Source organism: Mustelus asterias, chromosome 13 (genome assembly GCF_964213995.1).
Source record: "Mustelus asterias chromosome 13, sMusAst1.hap1.1, whole genome shotgun sequence".
NCBI lineage: Eukaryota > Metazoa > Chordata > Chondrichthyes > Carcharhiniformes > Triakidae > Mustelus > Mustelus asterias.
Window position 1 is genome coordinate 68,340,839 of NC_135813.1, and position 23,637 is coordinate 68,364,475.

Consider the following 23,637-nt stretch of genomic DNA (forward strand, 5'->3'; position numbering starts at 1 on the left):
AGATAGAAAATTAAAAATCAACCCCATTAATTTCCCCATTATGTATTCTTACAAGTCACTAAGGGTACCAGAGATAAATGCTTTATTTGTCAATTCATATAACTCACCAGCCCTATCGCAAATTAGCCGTACATTTGAAACAAATGTAATGAGTGCAGCAGCTTTGGAAGGAATGATCCTTATCTTAAGTGTTGCTGCCACTTTTATGTCTGTGCAGGTATCAAACAGCAACTTTAGGCAAGATAAGATAAAGAATTCCCATATTTGTTTTCCCAAGGCAATGCAGTAGCAACATAAATTTCAAAATGTTATGCCTCAGCGGGTTTGCTCAGGGTCTAGGGAGCAATAAACTGTAATTGTTATGACTATGTAAAGCTACACAGAAACCAAAGGCATCCCACAACTGGGAAGTTTCGCCTTGTGGAAACCGGGATAGCAGTTTTTGTATAACATCATTACTCATTTGTTGGCTAAATTCCCTAGACTCTGTCTTTTTCTTCATGGGATATGGGTGTTCCTGTCTATGCCAGCATTTATTCCCATTCCAAATGGTTCTTTGCAAAGGTGGTGGTGAGCTGCCTTTTGAATCATTGCAGTCTTTGTGGTGAATATTCATGCACAGTGCTGTTAGGAAGGGAGTTCCAGGATTATGACCTAAGTTCAGTGACGGAATGGCAACTTAGTTCCAAGTCAGGACGGTGAGTGGCTTGGAGGGGAACTTGGAGGCGGTGATGTTCCCATGTATCTGCTGCCCTTGTCCTTTTAGATGGTAGAGGTGTCAAGTTTGCAAGGTGCTGTCGGAGGAGGCTTGAAAAGTGGATGCTACCATTGTGCATCAGTTGTGGAGGGAGTGAATGCTTGAATGGAGTGTCAGTCGAATGGGCTGCTTTATCCTGAATGGATGTCAAGCTTCTTGAGTGTTGTTGGAGCTGCACTCATCCGGGTAAGTGGAGAGTATTCCATCACACTCTTGACTTATGCCTCATAGATGTGAAAAGGCTTTGGGGAGTCAGGAGATTGGTTACCTAACCCAGAATTTCCTGCCCCTGACCTGCTGTTGCAGCCACAATGTTTATATGGCTACTCGAGTTGAGTTTCTGTTTAACGGTAACCCCAAGGATGTTGGGGGTCTCTGTGGTGATAATGCCGCTAAGTGTCAAGTGGAGAAGGTTGGACACTCTCTTGTTGGAGATAGGCATTGCCTGGCACTTGTGGGGAGTGAACGTTATTTGTCAATTGTCAACTCTAGCCTGAATATTGTTCAAGATCTTGCTACATTTGGGCAAGAACTGCTTTAGTATCTGAATGGTGCTGAACATTGTGCAAACATCCCCACTTTTAGCCTTCATGATGGAAGGAAGGTCATTGATGAAGCAGCTGAAGATGATTGGACCTCGAACACTACTCTGAGGAACTCTTGCAGCGATGTCCTGGGACTGAGGTGATTGACCCCCGAACAACCAAAATCACCTTCATTTGTGCTTGGTATGACTTCAACCAATGGAGAGTTTTCCCTGATTCCCATTGACTCCAGTTTTGCTCGGGCTTCTTGATGCCACACTCAGTCAAAGATGTGAAGGGCAGTCACTCTCACCTCCCTCCTCCTGATGTATCAAACCTGTCATGTCTAGAATATTATGAGACAGATAAAGACAGATACAAACATGTACTTGTTGACAACATTCCTTTGTGATGGTGTTAACATATACTACAGAAGCAGGCCATTTGAGCAATTAGTTTCTTCTGATATTTATATTCCATACGATCTTCCTCCTATTCTGGTTACCTGTTTCCACCTTGCTCCTGTATCCTTCTGTTGGCTTCAATCAATCCCTTAAATGAATCAGTGCTCTCTGCTGTGGGTTTAGCATTGATTTCCATTCCATCAGTCTGGACTGGGTTTACATCCCATTCACATCATCTTAAATTCCTTATTTGGTCTCTCTCATATTTATGCTCTCATTTTTCTGAACTCATCCACAATTGGGTATAGTTTCTTCCCATGCTCACCATTCCTTAGAATCTTCCCTTTCCTCAGAAAAGATAAGGGGAGGGGGGAACCTGTCGATCGGCGTGGCTAGCCTGTAAGATCGCGAGAGAGACAGAAAATCGAGTTTGCACCTTGTTTCTCATCTCTCGCACTGAATTGTCAGCATAATCTGCCTCAAGCCTTGGAAGAGCATGAGGCTAATTAAAATATTAATTTCGTAATTTGAAATATTATTAGTGGCCCTGGGACGCTATCGTCTGGGCTCACTTGCCTTAATGACCTCACTTGTGGAGATCCTCGTGATGGCCTCACCAGTGGGACTGGAGGCCACTGAGACTATATATATGTATATATTATATATAAGGTACACCATCAGCACTCCTCCGTGTTGAACACCACTTGGAGGAAGGACTAAAGGTGGCAAAGGCAAAGAATGTACTCTGGGTGGGGACATCAATGTCCATCATCAAAAGTGGCTTGGTAATACCACCAAAGCTTGGGCAGCAGGTGACAATTAACATTCACACCACACAAGTGCCCGGCAATGACCATCTCCAACAGGAGAGGATCTAACCATCACCCCTTGACATTTAATAACATTCCCATCGCAGAATCCTCCTCCATCAACATCCTTGGGGTTATCATTTACCAGAAACTGAACTGGACTGGTCATATAAATACTGTGGCTACCAGAACAGGTCAAAGGCTAGGAATCCTGTGGCGAGTAACTTACCTCTTGATTCCCCACAGCCTGCCCACTGTCTATAAGGCACAATGTGGAGATGCCGGCATTGGGCTGGGGTAAACACAGTAAGAAGTCTCACAACACCAGGTTAAAGTCCAACAGGTTTATTTGGCAGCAAAAGCCACTAGCTTTCGGAGCGCTGCTCCTTCGTCAGGTAAGTGGGAGTTCTGTTCACAAACAGGGCATATAAAGACACAAACTCAATTTACAAAATAATGGTTGGAATGCGAGTCTTTACAGGTAATCAAGTCTTAAAGGTACAGACAATGTGAGTGGAGGGAGCATTAAGCACAGGTTAAACAGATGTATATTGTTTCCAGACAGGACAGTTAGTGAGATTTTACAAGCCCAGGCAAGTCGTGGGGGTTACACATGAGGACGGCACACATGAGGACGGTCTCAACCGGGATCTTGGGTTCATGTCACATTATCTGTAACCCCCATGACTTGTCTGGGCTTGCAAAATCTCACTAACTGTCCTGGCTGGAGACAATACACATCTCTTTAACCTGTGCTTAACGCTCCCTCCACTCACATTGTCTGTACCTTTAAAACTTGATTACCTGTAAAGACTCACATTCCAACCATTATTTTGTAAATTGAGTTTGTGTCTTTATTTGCCTTGTTTGTGAACAGAACTCCCACTTGCCTGACGAAGGACAGCGCTCCGAAAGCTAGTGGCTTTTGCTACCAAATAAACCTGTTGGACTTTAACCTTGTGTTGTGAGACTTCTTACTGTATAGGGCACAAGTCAGGAGTGTGATGGAATGCTTTCCACTTGCCTGGATGGGTGCAGCTCCAACAACACTCAAGGAACTTGACACTATCAAGACAAAGCAGCTCACTTGACTGGCACCCTTCCACAAACATTCATTCCTCCACCCCGACGAACAGTGGCAGCCGTGTATACCATCTACTGCAGGAACTCACCAAGAATCCTTAGGCAGTACCTTCCAAACCCACAACCACTACCATCTAGAAGGACAAGGTCAGCAGATACCTGGGAACATCAGCATCTGGAGGTTCCCCTCCAAGCCACTCACCATCTTGACTTGGAAATATATCGCCTTCCTTCACCGTCACTGGGTCAAGATCCTGAAACCTCCTCCCTAACAGCACGCTGGGTGTACCTACATCTCGGGGATTGCAGCGGTTCAAGAAGGCAGCTCACCTCCACCTTCTCAAGGGCAACTAAGGATGGGCAATAAAAAGGTTGGTCAAGCCAGCAACGCCTGCATCCCCACAAAATGATTTTTTTTAAAAATGCAGTCTTGAAAGTGAAGAGCTGTTCCCTTGGCATGAGGTGCAGTTTGGAGAGGTGGTGTGTATTGTTCTGCTCCAGATTGCCTCCCCCCAGGTCAACATCCAACTGAGAAATAAATAATTTCATCCTAAATGCAGCAGGTTGCATCGTGTGAAGATGGGACTTGTAAGTGTGGCTGCTCATGACAGAATCATCAGCAGAATCATAATTGAAGAACTTATTTCTCCGTTAATGTCAGGAGTTTTTTTTATCTTTAAAATAAACAAAAGGCCACGCAATTTGAAAATCAGTACACAAGAGGTATTTGACTAGAGTGAAAATTAAATTGGCAATTGCTCATTTTTCTTATTTTAGTTCTGCTGCTGCAGACTTGTCATCCTTTAAGTATATTTTGGATGGAAAAGCTATAATCTAACCTGTCTGAGCATGTGTTTTTGTCTTGATAAATGCCACTATTTTGGTAACAAATTGTCCTTTTCAACCAACACAACGTGATCGAGGAATGTTCAACACAAGTAAATTTGGTTGTTTACTTGCAAAATATGAATCTTAATGGTTCCGTTCCTAATGCTCAGACAAGCAAAAATATCACGTTAACTTTTCTGATGTGGGTCTTTGGCAGAGTCATCGGGAAGCCAGGTACACGCGCACGCATGCTAACTGGCTCAAACAACAATCAGCATGATTTGGACTCTGACCATCATGTCAAAAATCAACGTGAACTAGGCCCTTCTCAGAACCCCCAAGACTGGTCATGGGAGGAGGCTCCGACCCCCGTTTGGATGGGAATTAACACACAAATAGGCAGTTGTGTCTCAGGGATATCAGTGGCAATCTATTCCATTTGTAGCACCTACAGGTGAATTGATTTGATTTATTATTGTCACATGTATTAGTATACAGTGAAAAGTATTCTTTCTTGCGCACTATACAGACAAAGCATAACGGACATAGAGAAGGAAAGGAGAGAGTGCAGAATGTAGTGTTATAGCTAAGGTGTAGAGAAATATCAACTTAATGCAAGATAGGTCCATTCAAAAGTCTGATGGCAGCAGGGAAGAAGCTGTTTTTGAGTCGGTTGGTACGTGACCTCAGCCTTTTGTATCTTTTTCCCGATGGAAGAAGGTGGAAGAGAGTATGTCCGGGGCACTTGGGGTCCTTGATTATGCTGGCGAGTTTTCCGAGGCAGCCGGAAGTGTAGACAGAGTCAATGGATGTGAGGCTGGTTTGAGTGATGGACTGGGTTTCATTCATGACCCTTTGTAGTTTAGGTAGGCATTGAAGGGAAGCAAAGTTAAAGTAAAGAAGGGGAAAGAGTGCCAGGTTAAATTGAAGGAGGAAGAGAGTGTAGGATTGAACAAACCCAGGAGAAGGGAGTGTCAGGCTGAAGGAGAAGAGCAGATATAAAAGAAAACAGAAAATGCTGGATAAACTCAGCATGTCCGGCAGCATCTGTGGAGAGAGAAACAGAGTTAACGTTTTAGGTGGGATTTTCTGGCCGCGCTCGCCCCAAGACCGGAAAACCCCGACATAGGTCAATGGACCTTTGCATGGTCTCGCCTATTAATGGAAACATCTTCCCCACATCCACTCAATCCAGACCTTTCAGTATTCTGTAAGTTTCAATGAGATTCCCCCTCATCCTTCTCAACTCCATCAAGTCTAGGCCTAGACTCCTCAAACGCTCCTCATACAGCTATAAAATATTCGCATAATATATTCAAGCATTGATTTGGCCCAGAAATGAAATCTCCGGGCCCGCAAGCCTCTCACCCCGTGCCCCGCCTCCCCCCCCCCCACCCCTCCACCATCCCGCCCGCCCCCCAGCCAGGAGTCATTCACTCCAGCAGGGTTTACTATACTCCAATTGTGGGGAGCTGGAAGCTCAACCCCATTGGAGTGAAGGGGGGGGGGGCAATCGAGGCCCCCACAGAGGGTAAGGCACCGGGGGATGCCCCCTTAGCATTGGTAGCTTACAAGTGCCAGTTCGGGCCCCCGGCACTTCCCAAAGGGCAAAGTGCCAATGCCCAGGGGGCATCTTGGCACTGCCCACTGGGCATAGGGCAGTGCCAAAGGGGCAGGGCCTGATGAGGAAGGGCCTCTGGGGTCGATCTGAAGGGGTGGGGGGTCCCACTGCCACTCTGCATTTGGGCTGAGTGACAGAGGGAGGGAGGCCCGCGATCACGGCTGACCATTGGGGTGGGGGCAACCTTCTGGAGGTCGGGGCTGTTGGGGGTAGAGTGGTGGTCGGGGGGGGGGTGGGGCGGATTACAAGATCGGAGCTGCCGGGAGGGGGGGTGGTGGGAAATCGAGGTGGGCCAGGGGTATGGGGGAGGGTGTTTTGGGGGTGGTGCTGTCGGGGCTAGGCCTGGACATGTCTGGGGGGAGCCAGCGATCAGTTTGTGGAGGGGTGGTGGGGGGGGGTATTGCATGGCCGGCAATATGGGGGTCGCGGGGCTGACCAGTGATCGAGTGTTGACAGATTGGCGCATGCGCAGTGGCCCGCTCAGCGCTATGCTGCCGGCCTCTCCAGCAGGAATAGGCCTCACCCACTGATTTTTGGACTGATTCACGCTGAGGCACTCTGCAGTGCAGAGTGTGGGAGATTCATTTTGAAAATCCTGCTGAAAAGTCAGTGTGATTTATTCCAACTTTTACACAAATTTGACACCCAGAATTTTTTGTAGGGAGAGTACCCTCAGTCTTCCATTAAACGTTTTGCACTGTTGGTAGAAATTGTTTATAGTTTTGAATTTACTGCCTGCATCCTAGGTTTCTCAACTGAAGAAACTTCCCTCCTAAAGCTGCAGCACTCCTTTGAATAACAGCAGTTTTATATCCATTAACCCTGCGACCAGATCACTCCTTGCACAAAATTCATCTCTACTGGAAGCCAAGGATAATTAGGCAAATAAGTGGAATAATGTGGGAGGTTCACTCCATGTGCTTATATCACAAGATATTCTGATCCTGGCTGCAATTATCTAGAATCAGAATATCTATCCTATAATATTTAAATTCAATATTTAAAAATGCCATGGGGGAGTCGAATATCTGCAGAATGGTTCATTCGCAAGTGGAAAGAGAAGTTATTTTGCCAGGCTATTTAAAATGTTTTCCCCCCAGAATACATTAAGCAATTGTACCTACCAGGACAGCTGTGTCATGACAGTAAAGAGCTTAATCAGTCACGTTTTTATTCCCTAGTCCTGTTAGTGTGGCCCATGTGAAAGGAATCTCGGAGGATGATCAGAAAGGGGCAGTTCCAAAAGGGTAGTCTCATTATTTTTTACAGGGTAGCAGGCAAGGGTTAGAGGTGCTTTGGAGAACAGGCGGACAATCCCAAAGCAGGTGATCTGTAGGCTTCTCAGGGAGTGTCGCTGCCAGACACAGGAGCCGACCGATTTGAACATGCCTGGTGTGCATAGTCAATTCATGATCTGAACCCACAAGTGTACACATGTTCCAGTCAGGTGGTCAGGTTTGGAGGGTAGGGTGGAAAAAGGACCCTTGCATGCTCCCTCCCTGCAGGCGTTTCCAATGTCTATCGCATTTGTTACAGTTCTACTGCAGGTGAAGATGGATTTGTCTGTTATAAACTCCTTCAAATGATCTTCCTGTGCTTGTCAAAATCTGATTCACTGTCAAGTTGGTGACTTCATGCTCCATTATGTGTCAGTGCAATGAGCGAAACACATTACATCAAAGCAATATATGTAGTGGCGATGAATCATTAATGCATTTCAATCTCAGTGGATTAGAATCAATTTGCACATGTAGGAAAAAAACATAACCCCAAGCATATTTTTGAATATACATATTCAATTGCACATAAATTTGCATTTGCAAATAGGAAAATTTATGAGGGTGTGAATTTATAACAATAAACACGGTTTTTGTCTGTTACATCTGCTTTGGGTGGTCAGTTTAGTGCTTTGGGTGGTCAGTTTGAGGGATGTAACTGTTGGTGCGTTGATTTGTTGGGCAAAGCCTGGTACAGACAGAGACACTTGGGATGTGTGGCAGACTGGAGCATATGACACGAGTTTGGCTGCCAACTGTTAGTTTCTCTCTTCTCTCCCCCACAGATGCTTTCAGACCTGCTAAGATTTTCCAGCATTTTCTGTCCTTGTTTCAGATTCCAGCATCCACACAGTATTTTGCTTTTATCTTAAGTTAGTGGCTGCAGTGGTTTGGAAGATAAATTGAAAAAAACATGGTAGAAGTTAAAGTGAGTCAAACTACAAAGTCACCCTGGTTCGAGAGATGTAACTGAAGGAAGAACTGGTGATGACAAGGGAAGGATGCAGATGGCAAAGTGTAATGACATTGGAAGGATGGAATGGCATGGGATGGAGATGGGAGGCAGGGGTTGGTATGAGCAGGGTTCATGGGAGACCATAAGACATAGGAGCAGAATTAGGCCACTCGGCCCATTGAGTCTGCTCCACCATTCAATCATGGCTGATATTTTTCTCATCCCCATTTTCCTGCCTTTTCCCCATAACCCCTGATCCCCTTATTAATCAGGAACCTATCTATCTCTGTCTTAAAGACACTCAATGACCTGGCCTCCACAGCCTTCTGCGGCAAAGAGTTCCACAGATTCACCACTCTCTGGCTGAAGAAATTCCTCCTCGTCTCTGTTTTAAAGGATCATTCCTTTAGCCTGAGGTTATGCCCTCTGGTTCTAGCTTTTCCTACTAGTGGAAACATCCTCTCCACCTGCACTCTATCCAGGCCTCGCAGTATCCTGTAAGTTTCAATAAGATCCCCCTCATCCTTCTAAACTCCGAGTATTGACGCAAAGAGTCCTCAACCATTCCAGGAACCACACTGGGAATTCAGGAGGGAGGGATGAGACAATGGAATTGGTGAAGAATGACAAAATGGCTGGGACAATTATTCAACATAACTTATTATTCAAAAGCTGTTTTTGGTGCTAAAGATGAAAATTCGCTGGATTTGAATGAAAACATTTTTGAAAAGCTGTCCAATGAATTAAAAGGATGCATAAGCATTGATTCCTATGACAATGAAGATGAGATCACTCTAAAGATTTTCTATACAGAAATCAGCACACAGATATAGAATAAAGGAAGGAACAGTTCTAATATTTCTAAGAAGCTTGACTCCTAAACAAGGACTTTGCCAGGGAACAAGGTTGGTAGTTTGGGAGTTGTTTTCTTTAATGTTCAATGGTGAAACTACTGCAGCTTTCAAGGAGATAGAATGCTTATTCCATGAATAATATTGAGCCTGTCAGCAATAAACCTCCATTTGGAACCAGATGGGGGGTAACAGCTCCCAATTATACTTTCATAGTCTCGGGATATTACAAAGTGTTCTGACACATACACATGTACATGCACACACTAATTCAGGGTCCAGTAAAATAAGGGAGTATATGACTCTTAAAGGATGGTGACCTGGTTGGTATCAGGCTGAATTCTATGATCATGCTGTCTTCACTGAGTGATCCCATGTGTAAAACTGTAGATGATGGATGATTCACCTGTTTTTCAGGAGACAACAGTGCTGGTTGAGTTCTTTCTAGACATAGAAACTAAAAGCAGCAGTAGGCCATTCAGCCCTTTGAGCCTGCTCCACCATTCATTTTGATCATGGCTGATCATCAAATTCAATATCCTTAACCCCTCTTCCTCCCCATATCCCTTGATCCCTTTAGTCCCAAGAGCTGCATCTATAGAACCATCTATAAAATCTCTATGGCATTTAGATAGTCAAAACTTTCAAGCTGGATGGAGAGAGAGAGAGAGAGAAAAGGAACCCACTCAGAGTCTTGTTCCTTCAGCGTCTCAGTTATTTGTTGTGCAGTGTAAGCAAGTGCTTAAAACACACAAGAGGGTTGGCTTGTCACATGACATTCTCTCATGTGATCCAAATAAGATCATGGCTAATGTATTCCAATTGTGACTTGATTAGATCATGGCTGGGAATTCCTCACTTAATCAGGGTCCCATTATCTAAGTAATGTCCAGTGTTTAGTTTCCAACTGGTTGAGTACCAGGTGAAAGGTTGACTGCGTTGCTAATAGGATAGGAGGTGGACCCCATTCATCTTCTTCCAAAACCATTGTTGCTGGGGGCATTTTTCACACAGGCTGTCTCCACTCCAATGGTTTTTGGAATGTAGAAGGTACAGTGATGCAAATGGGCTGCCCTCTTTCAATCCAATCCCAAGTCACTGGAATTTCCCTTGAAGTAGGGGTTTCCTGCCATTAAATTCACAGATCAATTTTTGATCCAAAGCATGGTTTCACAATACTAGAAAGAACTAAAGAAGTACAGTTACAACAAAGATACTCACTTGACCACACATGTTTTTCGAGTCTTTTTCAGGTTTAATGAGAATATTAATAATGAACATTCATTATATTACTTGTAATCCATTTATATTCGGATACATTAGACAAAGAAAAGATGTTTCAGCTTGGAGACTGATATTAGGGCCATTATTTTTTCCAGGTTCCTCCTTCTTGTCGATGGTTGGATGCAATGTTGTGCCAATCACTCTTACTCAAGCTGTCCTGATAGCTCATGTTGGCCCATTCCTTTATGTTGTTTGTCCAAGAAACTCTTGGCCTTTGTTGGCTCATTGTGACATTGATGTGGTCTTCAAGCAGTGCTCTATTGTCACAGCTTATCGATGACTAAAATAACTCAGTTTTTTTCTCTCGATAATCTCTATTGTAATGAAATCTGTAGTTTCCAAGGCTTTGCCTGCAAGGACTATGGTGTCAAGCTGGTATTTTTCATTTAGATCGACCCTCACTGGAACGGAAATGGAAACTTCAGCGAACTGAAAGGGAAAGTGAACCTGCAGGATTTTTAGAAAAACTAAAACAAAGATTGAAATGGAAATGGAAACTTCAGGTTGCTGTGGAAACTGAAGCTGGTTGAAACCAGATAAAGAGGCACAGCGCCATTTGAACTGAGATATACCAGTGGTGAACTGCAAGCAGGCTGAAGAGGACAGAGGCTAGATCCAGAAGTCGGGACTAGGAAAATACACAGTTGCTACAGCTTTTCTAATACTTGAAGAAAGCGTTGGTGGATCTCCACCATAAAGACCACCATGAGCAGAGTTAAGGAAATTCTGAAAACGTGTCAGTTTGATGGAGACTGTGTCTGTGGAACTCAAATTGGTTGGGTGTTGCTGTTGACATAGTGGTAATGTCACTGGACAGGTAATCCAGAGGCCCAGGCTAATGCTCTGGAGGTTCAAAACCCGCCATGGCAGCTGGTGAAATTTAAATTCATTCGATAAATCTTGAATATAATTCAATATATTTTGAAGTAAACTGGTTAACTGCTCGGCTAAAATAGCCTTTAACCATTAAAGGAGAAATTTGGTGATCTGGGGCGAGAGGGAGCCCCAGGGATATCTTTTCACCCCTTTGCTTATCAGGAATCTTGTGCTTGGATGTCAGTGTCCCACGGTGTATATACAACAGGACAGGAAATGCATTGTAAATGGCAAGGGTTATTATGGCAAAGTTGATGGGAGGTCAGTGATTCCATTTTGGAGAGATAACAAGAAGACAAAGCAAATTATGCTGAGTCACAATTTATTTTGGGAATAGAAAAGAAGTCTTGATGCAGAAGTAGAATGTGTAAGCGAAGAACCAGAGAGCAACAGTGACAGCGCAAGTGAAGTTGGGCGGCACGGTGGCACAGTGGTGAGCACTACTGCTTCACAGCACCAGGGATCCCGGTTCGATTCCCAACTTGGGTCACTGTCTGTGTGGAGTCTGCACGTTCTCCTTGTGTCTGTGTAGATTTCTGCCGGGTGCGGAAGTGTGGTTTCCTCCCACACTACAAAGATGTGCAGATTAGGTAGATTTGCCATGGTAAATGCGCAGGATTATATGGGGGAAGGGGTGAGTCTGGGTAAGATGTTCTTTTGGAGAGTCGGTGGAGAATCGATTGGCCCAATGGCCTCCTTGTAGAGAATCTGTGGTTCTATCATTAATGATCACTTGAGGACATTTTTAATATAAAATTTCAAAATAAGAAATGTAGGCCGCGATTCTCCCAAAAGTGCTGAATTGGTGGGAGAACTGTTCTAAATCCCGACTGTTCTGTCAGTTCAGCTTCTCACCTGAATCTCCGCATTCTGTGCACTGCAGAGGTCCCAGTCATGAATATAATTAAAAACCCAAGGAGGCGGGGCCTATTCGCACCGGAGTCTGACAGCTCCGGAACCCTGCGCATGTGCAGTGCCTCCGATCTGTCAGACTCCCCGTTTGCTGACCAGCTCGATCGCTGGCCAGCTCTGGACCCCCACAGTGCTGCCCCTCCAGTACCCCCCACAACAATTCCCATGCCAGCCCTGACCCCTCCCGTCCCAGAGTGCCCCGATGTACAACCCACCGCCCCCAGCAGTGGCGATTCCCCACCCCTCTCATCTGGCAGACGCTCCTCTGCTGATCCCCCTGGGGTCAGACCCCCCCCCCCAAACCGGAGGCAGGCTCCCCCGGGCAGCCCACCGCAATCGCTGGTCTCCCTCCAGCCCAGACCGTTTGCCATGCAGAGTGGCAGCGGGATCCCCCACCCCCACCAATCGCCCCTAGGCCCCACCCACAATAGCCCCACCCCCTTGGCACTGCCCAATGCTTGGTGGACAGTGCCAAGGTGCTCCCTGGGCATGGGCACTTTGCCCCTTGGGCAGTGCCAGGGGGCACAGGCTGGCACTGCCAGGGTGCCCATGCCCAGGGGGCACCACCCACCCCCACTGCCTGACCCTGGGGGGCCTGTTTGCTGCCCCCCTTCATTCTGGTGGGGTCTCCCGCTAATTCCCCGAATGTGGGGAGCGAGTCTGAACCCCACCCGAATGAAGTACTCCTGGCGGGTGGGAGATTCAATCGGGACCGGAAAGTTCCCAATAATTAGATTGAAAACATATTTAAAATACATTTAAAACAGATTCAAATGACTTACCTGCCTTCCCGCCGGTTTCCAGCGTGGTCTGACCGGTGACTGTTCGCCAGCTCTGGGAGATGTGCACGCGTTCCCGGCGCATGCGCAAATCTCGGAACAAGCCCAGCGACGCGCGTCTCCCACCGCAACCCGAGAGAAAAGTTGCAGGTCGGGATGAGAGAATTGCGGCCGTAAAGTGAAGCTTTTTGGAACAACATCATTCATATATTGGAAAGAAGATACCCAATAGGGTTATTGAGATTAAGAAATGTTGAAAGAACTGTTCCCAAATGGATTAACAACTGGCAGATTTGGAATCTGAAGGTAGTTGGGATAAAGAAAATCAAGATAACAAGCAAGAAAAAGTTCCCTGAGGCTGTGTAGTGTCATAGGCTAACAGAAGCTAACAAAAAGTAGCCTGACAGATGACATCAACGAGTATTTAAAGGAGATTTAGCAAGAGCTGATGGAAGTAAATTCAGCAGAAAGATATTGTGGGCTGTGAAGAGAAGGTCTATGAGATTAAGCAGGCTGAAGTCTTGTAAAGTGAGTTACGTTTTTATAAAGGTAATTTCGACATAGTCCCAGGTGACCATAGGTTGCTGTCCCCTTTTGAGGGGGAGAGCTGACTGGTGGTGATTTAACCTGAGGGTCACCACACCTCAGGCGAGGGGCAAAGTTGAGAAGGCAGGGCCCCCAGGATTGTCATCAGCCAGTATGGAAATTGAACCTGTACTGTTGGCATCTCTCTGCATCACCAGCCAATTGGTTAAAGTTGATTTATTAGTGTTTCAAGTAGGCTCACATTAACACCGCAATGAAGCTAATGTGAAAATCCCCTAGTCGCCACTCTCCGGCACCTGTTCGGGTACATTGAGGGAGAATTTAGCATGGCCAATGCATCTAACCAGCATGTCTTTTGGACTGTGAGAGGAAACTGGAGCACCCGGAGAAAACCCACGCAGACATGGGGAGAACATGCAGAATCCACACAGACATTGACCCAAGCCAGGAATCAAACCCTGGTCCCTGGCGTTGTGAGGTAGCAGTGCTAACCATTGGGCCATCGTGCTGCCCCAGTCAACTTCGCTACCTGACCATACAAAGATTGTGAGATATAAATAATGGTGTTCATGGCAGATGCTATCAAAATGGATGTACATGGAGCGAAGAGGAATAAAGGTTAACAAAATGCACAGAATCAGAGTATCTGGTACCAGGTTTTCAGGCAGTGAATAGAACACGCTAACTGCTCCAGTAAAGCATTACATTTACAATGCAGATTCCTCTCAGTGCCTGTGGTATTTTTCATCTGGTGATAACATTTTCCACCACAGTAAAGACTGGCAAATCATAGAATCCTACAGTGCTGAAGTGGGCCATTCGGCCCATCGAGTCTGCACCGATTACAATCCCACCCAGGTCCTATGTACCTCCATAATCCCATGCACTTACCCTAACTAGTCCCACTGACACTAAGGGGCAATTTAGCATGGCCAATCCACCTAACCCACACATCTTTAGACTGTGGGAGGAAACCGGAGCACCCGGAGGAAACCCACACAGGCACAGGGAGAACGTGCAAACTCCGCACAGACAGAGACCAAGCCGGGAATTGAACCTGGGTCCCCGGCGCTGTGAGGTAGCAGTGCTAACCACTGTGCCACCATGCATTTACCAGCCCTAGAATAAATAAAAGCTCAACACAACCGATTTAACATTTAATCATTTTATGGTAAAGGAGTTGTACAATGAGACAATAGAGAGGATGTCCACTTGCAGTTATATTGAGGCAGATCAAAAGGGGCAAGGATCCAATTTATTGATTCGCCATTTTCACCAGATTAGCATTTCAGGCTGGCATCAGGCACGCTTGCACATTCTGTAAACACCATGTTCGTCCTCACCTGTGCACTGTGACTCACTGCTTCCTCCCCCAACTAACTTACTGCAGCTGTCAGGCTAGCTATGATTGCAATGTTGCACATATCTGTTACATAGGGATTGCAGTGTGGAGCTGTCCCTTGGATGGAACAGTCCCTCGGATGGAGCTGTCCCCCCTGATGGAGCTGTCCCCCTGATGGAGCTGTCCCCCGATGGAGCTATCCCCCCAATGGAGCTGTCCTGCCAATGGAGCTGTCCCCCTGATGGAGCTGTCCCCCGATGGAGCTGTCCCCCGATGGAGCTGTCCCCCCAATGGAGCTGTTCTCCCTGATGGAGCTGTTCCCCCCGATGGAGCTGTTCCCCCCCATGGAGCTGTCCCCCCGATGGAGCTGTCCCCCCGATGGAGTTGTCCCCCGATGGAGCTGTCCCCCCAATGGAGCTGTCCCCCCCGATGGAGCTGTTCCCCCCCATGGAGCTGTCCCCCCGATGGAGCTGTCCCCCCGAAGGAGCTGTCCCCCTGATGGAGTGCTCCCGATGGAGTTGTCGCCCTGGATAGAGCCGTCCCTCTAAACGAGCTGTCCCCCTGATGGAGCTGTCCCCCTGAGCGTGCTGTCCCCCCGATGGAGCTCTCTCACTCTCTCTCTCTCTCTCTCTTTCATGACGTTCTTTCTTGCTGTCCCTCTGATGAAAAATGAAAATCTTAGAATTCTGGCTCCAAGTGCTGCTTTCAAAGACAAGGGAATCGGTCACCATTCAACACCATTCACCATTGGGAAATGATGGAAGTCGGTTTATGGTAACTGTGAAAAATAGATTGGATCAATACCTGAAGAGGAGAAATGTGCAGAGTTTTCTGAAAAGGGATGGAGAGTCAGACTGATTGGCAGGTCTTTCAATGAGCCTGTCCTGACTGCGTAAACCAAAAGGCTGCGTCTGTACTGTATGATGCTGCCTTTCTACAATCGATGAAATTCTTTCCTTTATTTGGCCAGCAAAACATTCCATTCATTGATCTACACAGATCAGGCTGCTGTGTAGTTGTTTGGAAGTGGGGTGACACACTGCAGCACTGGTTATCGTCTTAATCTCGACCCAGATGAATTCTGGAGCCGATGATTAGTGACTGGGCCAGCAGCCCGAATCAGGCAATTTTGTTCGCGACTTACCCAATTAGGCTGGTCATGCATCTAAATTTGGTGCTGGATATTCCTTTCAGGATACTGAGTGAAAAGCCACTTGGATAGATAGACCTTGAATGGTGATCAAATTTGACAGCTGCCGCTTTGTTGAGTGTTATTAAGAATGACTCAGTGCTACATCTACGCAAGCATTATCTCTAGTTCAGAAAGCTGGCTGGCGAAGGTTTCTGGTGATTACTGAAGAAAGTGCAATGCAAGTTACTGCAGTCTTTTTTTTATTTTTGCTACCTAGCCAACACCAAATATAGAACAATTCCTTAGCCGTTGCTCATCCAGATCTTTCATGATTTTGACAATCACATATCAGGATATTCAGGAGATACAAGATCAATTGAAGCCTGCTAGATGTCCAAGATATCTTTATGGAATTCACAGAATCCCTACTGTGCAGAAGGAGACCATTCAGCCCATCCAGCCTGTACCAACAAGAATTTCACCCTGGCCCTATCCCCATAACCCAATGTATTTACCCCACTAATGCTTTTGACACTAAGGGCGGGATTTTTCAGCTGCGCTCGCCCCAAAAAAGGAAAATCCCACCCATGGTCAATGGACATTTGAATAGTCTGCCCCCCACCCCTGAGGGAGGGATGGGAAAACCCCTCCGAAGCGTCAATTGAGCATGGCCAATCAACCTAACCCACATATCTTTGAACTGTGGGAGGGAACCAGAGCACCCGGAGGAAACCCATGCAGACACGGGGAGAACGTGCAAGCTCCACACAGACAGTCACCCGAGTCTGGAATTGAACCCAGGTCCCTGGCGCAGTGAGACAGCCAGTGCTAACCACTGTGCCACCATGCCGCCCATCTTGAAAGGGGCTGTTTAAAAAGAAAATAAATGAAGAAATAATACTCTGTTTTTGCCAAATATTGTAGAACATCTATAGAAAAATTGGTCTTGTAACTAAAATATGCTTATTCCGCTTGTTGTAAAGAACCTCTCCTCCTTGCAGAAAGTGAAGTAATGCAGGGACACAGTGTAAAATGTTTACAGGCACATTAATTCTCTGCCCTACTGCGTGCAGCGTGCAGAATGCTGACAGCTAGAAAATTAGGCTTGAATCCAACTGTGGACATGGTGCTGAGAGACCCAATTAACGTCTGAATTTCTGAAAGCAGCTAGTTTTTTTTTTAAAGGGATGCCATGGCTCAGACTAATCCAGATCGTTGCAGCTTTGAAGCTCATCTTGGTAAATTGCATTCTGTTTTACTGCAGCTCTACTGAGATGGGTTCTCTTTGTTGTGAGAAAGGACACCTACATTGACAGCAAAGCTGCTTCCTCCTGCTAGAAATCTTCAGTCCCTAGTTGGTGCTGAACACATATAATTGCGCAAAGTGTACCACAAAGCATGTTCAGGAGGCGTTGACAGTACAAAATTGATTAACTTCACCAAAAAAAAAGCTGCATTGGTTTGAAGGGGGCTCATTACTTCAAGAAGCGCAAACAGCAAGAACTAAACTGTTTGGGCCATTACCTTGTCCACAATGACGGACCACTGAGATGTTGTTGCTAAGGAACTAATGAGACAAAATCGCTGTCAGCAATCTTCAAGCTCATGTAAGATGTGTCTGTGCCGTTTGAACACTGTTTAAAGCTTTTATTAACCCGTTTAAACTAAATGGATAAACAAATGTCTCAGCGTTGCTTGCAGGGGAGTCTCATAAAAATGCGATAATTCAGTTGCTGAAACATCACTGAGGACATCTTCACCTCTCTAATTCTGATAGGAATATTCCAAAATAGGGGAAACGTTTTCGCCTTCTGATTAATCTTTTAATACATGCAGAGAATTACATAGAAAATGTCACATAGAAACAGGTCAGATGCTGCAACCAGTTCCATCGAACCATAAAAAGGTTACAGCACAGAAGGAGGCCACTTGGCCCATCTTATCCATGCCAGCCCAAAGACACCCAGGTGTCATTTCTAATCCCACCTTCTTGCATCCGGCCCATAGCCCTGTAGCTTACAGCACACAAGATGCAGATCCAGGGACCAGTGTCTCTGTCTCCACCACCAACTTGGACAGCGAATTCCAGACACCTACCACCCCTTGCGTAAAAACGTTTTTCCTCATGTCCCCTCAACACCTACTGCGACTTATCTTGAATCTATGTCCCATTGTTCTAGAATTCTCCACCAAGGGAAACAATTTTATCCTGTCCACTCTATCTCTCCCCCTCGTAATTTTGTACACATCTGTCAAGTTACCCCTCAGCCTTCTTTGTTCGGAGGAAAATAACCCCAAACTGTCCAATCTCTCCTCATAGCTGCACTTTTCTAGACCTGGCAACATTCTTTTAAACCTCCTCAGCACTCTCTCCTGAGTAATTACGCCCTTCCTGTAATATGGTGACCAGAACTGCACATAATACTCCAGTTGTGGCCTCACCAGTGCATTATCCAATCCCAACATTATATCCTTACTTTTATATTCTATACCTCTGCCAATGAAGGAGAGTATTCCATAGGCCTTCTTTACAACTTTGTCTGCTTGAACTGCTGCCTTTAGGGATCTGTGTACTTGTACGACAAGATCTATCACTTCATCCACCCTTCTTTGTATATTCCCATTTATTGTGTATTTCCTATAACTGTTTGACCTCCCTAAGTGCACTACTTCACACTTCTCTATGCTAAAACCCATCTGCCACTTTACAGCCCACTCCACCAATCCATCAATATTGTTTTGTAGATTATAGCTATCCTCTGCACATAAGAACATAAGAACATAAGAAATAGGAGCAGGAGTAGGCCATCTAGCCCCTCAAGCCTGCTCCGCCATTCAATAAGATCGTGGCTGATCTGATAGTGGGTTCAGTTCCACTTACCCGCCCGCTCCCCATAACCCTTAATTCCCTTAGTGGTTAAAAATCTATCTATCCGTGACCTAAACACATTTAACGAGGTAGCCTCTACTGCTTCATTGGGCAGAGAATTCCAAAGATTCACTACCTTCTGGGAGAAGAAGTTCCTCCTCAACTCTGTTCTAAATTGACTCCCCCGTATTTTGAGGCTATGCCCCCTAGTTCTTGTTTCCATTGTAAGTGGAAATAACCTCGCTGCCTCTACCCTGTCTAGCCCCTTCATTATCTTATATGTCTCTATAAGATCTCCCCTCAACCTTCTAAACTCCAATGAGTACAGGCCCAGTCTACTCAATCACTCCTCATAAGCTAACCCCCTCATAGAAACATAGAAACCCGACAGTACAGGAAGAGGCCATTCAGCCCATCAAGTCTGCACCGACCACAATCCCACCCAGGCCCTACCCCCATATCCCTACATATTCTACCCGCTAATCCCTCTAATCTACACATCCCAGGACACTAAGGGGCAATTTTAGCATGGCTAATCAACCTAACCCGCACATATTTGGACTGTGGGAGGAAACCGGAGCACCTGGAGGAAACCCACGCAGACACGAGGAGAATGTGCAAACTCCACACAAACAGTGACCCAAGCCGGGAATCGAACCCAGGTCCCTGGAGCTGTGAAGCAGCAGTGCTAACCACTGTGCTACCGTACCGCCCTCTCTGCATCTCTAGAATCAACCTGGTGAACCTTCTCTGTACCCCCTCCAAAGCTAATATATCCTTTCTTAAATAAGGGGACCAAAATTGTACACAGTACTCTAGGTGCGGCCTCACCAGTAGCCTGTACAGTTGCAGAATGACCTCCCTGCTTTTATACTCCATCCCTCTTGCGATAAAGGCCAACATTCCATTTGCCTTTTTGATTACCTGCTGCACCTGCAAACTGAGTTTTTGTGATTCATGCACAAGGACCCCCAGGTCCCTCTGCACAGTAGCGTGTTGTAATTTTTCACCGTTTAAATAATTGTCCATTTTACTATTATTCCTTCCAAAATGGATAACCTCACACTTACCAACGTTATACTCCATCTGCCAGATCCTTGCCCACTCACTTAGCCTATCCAAATCTCTCTGCAGACTCTCTGTGTCCTCCACGCAATTTGCTTTCCCACTCATCTTTCACTATCCGCTATTCAGCCAATCTTTGTGTCATTTGCAAATTTTCCAACTGTGCCCCCCTCGGTCACATCCAAAACATTAATATACAACAGAAACAGCAAAGGTCCCAACACCGAACCCTGTGGAACGTCACTTGAAACAACGTTCCATTCATGCCAGAAATTCATGCTGTGTTCCTCCCACCATCCCTCATCATATAACTCCATCAGTATAAGTCACAATTCCATTCTCCCTCATGTATGTATCTAGCTTCCCCTCGAATCATCTACACTGTTCACCTCAACATCTCCCTGTGGTAAAAAGTTTCACTTTCTCACCAATTTCAGAAGTTTCTCTTGAATTTCCTTTTTGATTTTGTGATGATAGGAGTGCAATGGGGAATGTTTAAAAATTCATCTCTATGCTACAGGCAGTCAGTATATATGGAGGGAATGCAGATCAGATTTTGGGGGAGCAGGATAATTACTCATTTTGACCTTGCAAGTGTTTATTTTAAGCAGAGCCAATGGACTTTTGTTTATTTTAAGTTCATAGAATCATAGAATCCCTACAGTACAGAAAGAGGCCATTTGGCCCATCGAGTCTGCACCGAACACAATCCCACCCAGGCCCTACCCCCATGTCCCTACATATTTATCCACTAATCCCTCTAACTTACGCATCTCAGGACACTAAGGGCAATTTTAGCATGGCCAATCAACCTAATCCGCACATCTTTGGACTGTGGGAGGAAACCGGAGTACCCGGAGGAAACCCACGCAGACACGAGGAGAATGTGCAAACTCCACACAGACAGTGACTCAAGCCAGGAATCGAACCCAGGTCCCTGGAGCTGTGAAGCAGCAGTGCTAACCACTGTGCTATCGTGCCGCCCCTCCTGGGATTCTCCTGGGATTTTTGATTACAGTGATTGACAGGGTCATGTGATGATGTGGTTTATGCGCAGAAAGCAAAATGCTTTTGTAGAAAGCAGTTAGTTCTATCTGGGAAGACAGAGGCTTCTACAAGCTGCTCTGAAACTTATTTGCTTTCCGAAAGCTTCAAGACTGTCTACATTCAGTATAGCATGTACATTTATGATTGCAAACTGTATTTAAAGCAGAATTTAAGTGTGTAAGAGGAATGTCGTTTATTTGGAACTGTATCAGTGATGAATTAGAAATTAAAGTTACTTCCTTTTCAAATTTAAATATTGTTCAACTGCTAATGGTTAAACTGATTCATTTGTTAGAGTTCTGTTGAAACTGAGATATTAAATAACATTTGTTTCACTATAAAATAGCAGAATCATTCCTGGAAAAAAATATCCTATCCTATCTGTCAAAATAGAAAAATTGTTGGAGTCTAGTTTGGCTTCAGAATGTGACTTGGGGTTCTGGTCCAGTATCTTAACAATTTGGGGGTACTAGCTTGTAATTGTCATCTTATAATGGCTTCAATTTTTAATCATCCCCTATTCTCTCTGTCTGCTCTACCACATTTCTCTTGTAGTTTTGTGAGAAATTATCCCTTATCCTTTCTCCCTTCATTTTAGAAAATATAATTATTGGCATCTTTGACGAAGTATAATCGGGATTCTCCCAAATAAATTCAAAATGCTGAATTTGCGTACAATCTGGAGTAACTCGTGCTGTTTATTCAGCAGGATTTTCAAACTGAATCTCCCACATTCTGAGCACTGCAGAGTGCACTAGCGTGAATCAGTGTGCGCAGCCTATTCCCACTGAAGAGGCAGCAGCATAGTGCTGAGCGAGCCACTGCACATGTGCCGATCGACGCATGTGCAGTAGCCCTGTTCTCCTGGTCTCCCAATTGCTGGCCAACACCACAGCCCCGTAATGCTGCCTCTCTGATCCCGCCCCCCTCCACCTTGATTGCTAGCCTCCCGAACGTCTTCAAGCCAGCCTCGACCTCTCCACCCACCCCCCCAGCCCGCCTTGATCTCCCCCCCCTCCCCCCACAGCCATGACCCCCCCCACGGCAGGCCAACCCCTCCCCGCACCCCGATGGCTAGCCCTGATCGTTGTCCTCCCTTTTTCTGTCACGGATCCTGAGTACAGAGTGGAACTGGGACCCCCTATCCCCAATAATCTTCATCCAATATCCAGTGGGCAGTGTCGAGGTGCCCCTTGAGCATTGCCACTTTGCCCCTTGGGCTGTGCCAGGGGGCCAAGCTGGCACTGCCAACGGGCAATGCACAGAAGGTAGCCCCTTACCCCCAACCTCCTGGGGGCCTTCATGGCCCCCTTCACTCCAGCGGGTTCGGGCCGCCAGCTCCCTGCTAGTGGGTAGCTGTAGTAAACCCCACTGGAGTGAAACACTCCTAGCTGTGTCGGGGTGGAGGGGTTGGGGGGGGGGTGGGTGGGGGGGGGGGGGGGGGGGGGGGGGAGAGACGCTAATGAAATGCAAATACAGATTTACGCCACCGGAAATTTTGGTCCTGGAGATGCTTGGAGCCGTGGCACCCACGAAACGGCCTCCACTTATGTCTACCGATGGGCTGAGAGAATCACCCCTTGGATCTTTTTTTAGCTCCAAACCCAGGACTTAAATTGTGTTGAGATTGTGAAATGAAGGTTGCCGATCTATGTCATGTGCAAGAGTTTTATGCAAATGAATATGGACTATATAAGTCCAGCTTAGAGTGTGGTCAGAACCAGTGGGACCATGGTATGGGCCAATTTTGGGAAAATGGCAAAAGTGTAACGTACGTAGGCAGTGACAGAGACTTGGTTAAAAGAAGGACAGGACTGGCAGCTGAATATTCCGCGGTATAAATGTTTTCGGTGAGACAGAGGAGGGGCTAGAAGAGGTGGGGGAGTAGCAATACTGGTTAGGGAGCATATTACAGCGGTACAGAGGGTGGACAATTTGGAAGGATCATGTAACGAGACACTGTGGGTAGAGCTCAGAAACAGGAAGCGCGCAGTCACTATGCTGGGGGTATACTACAGGCCTCCCAACAGCCCACAGGAAGTTGAGGAACGGATATGTAAGGAGATTCTGGACAGGTGTAGAAAAAGTAGTGTTGTTGTAGTGGGAGACTTTAATCTCCCTCATATAGACTGGAAATCCCTTCGGGCTGGGGGTCCGGACGGGGAGGAATTTGTAAAATGTGTCCAGGGAGGTTCTTTGGAACAATACGTTGATAGTCCAACTAGAGAGGGGGCTAGTACTGGACCTAGTACTGGGGAATGAGCCCGGTCAGGTCATCAAAGTTTCAGTGGGGGAACATGTGGCGAACAGTGACCACAATTCTGTAAACTTCGGATAGTCATGGAAAAGGATGAGTGTTGTCCTATGGGTAAGGTGCTGAATTGGGGGAAGGCTAACTACAGCCGGATTAGGCAGGATTTGGTGGCTGTTGATTGGGAGAGGCTGTTCGAGGGTAAATCCACATCTGGCATGTGGGAGTCTTTTAAGGAGCAGTTGATCGGAGTGCAGGACAGGCATGTGCCTGTAAAAAGGAAGGACAGAAAAGGTAGGATTCGAGAGCCGTGGATAACCAAAGAAATTGTGGGTCTAATCAAAAAGAAAAAAGAGGCACACATAAGGTCCAGGCAGCTAAAAACAGATGAAGCACTGGAGGAATACAGAGAAAGTAGAAAAGAA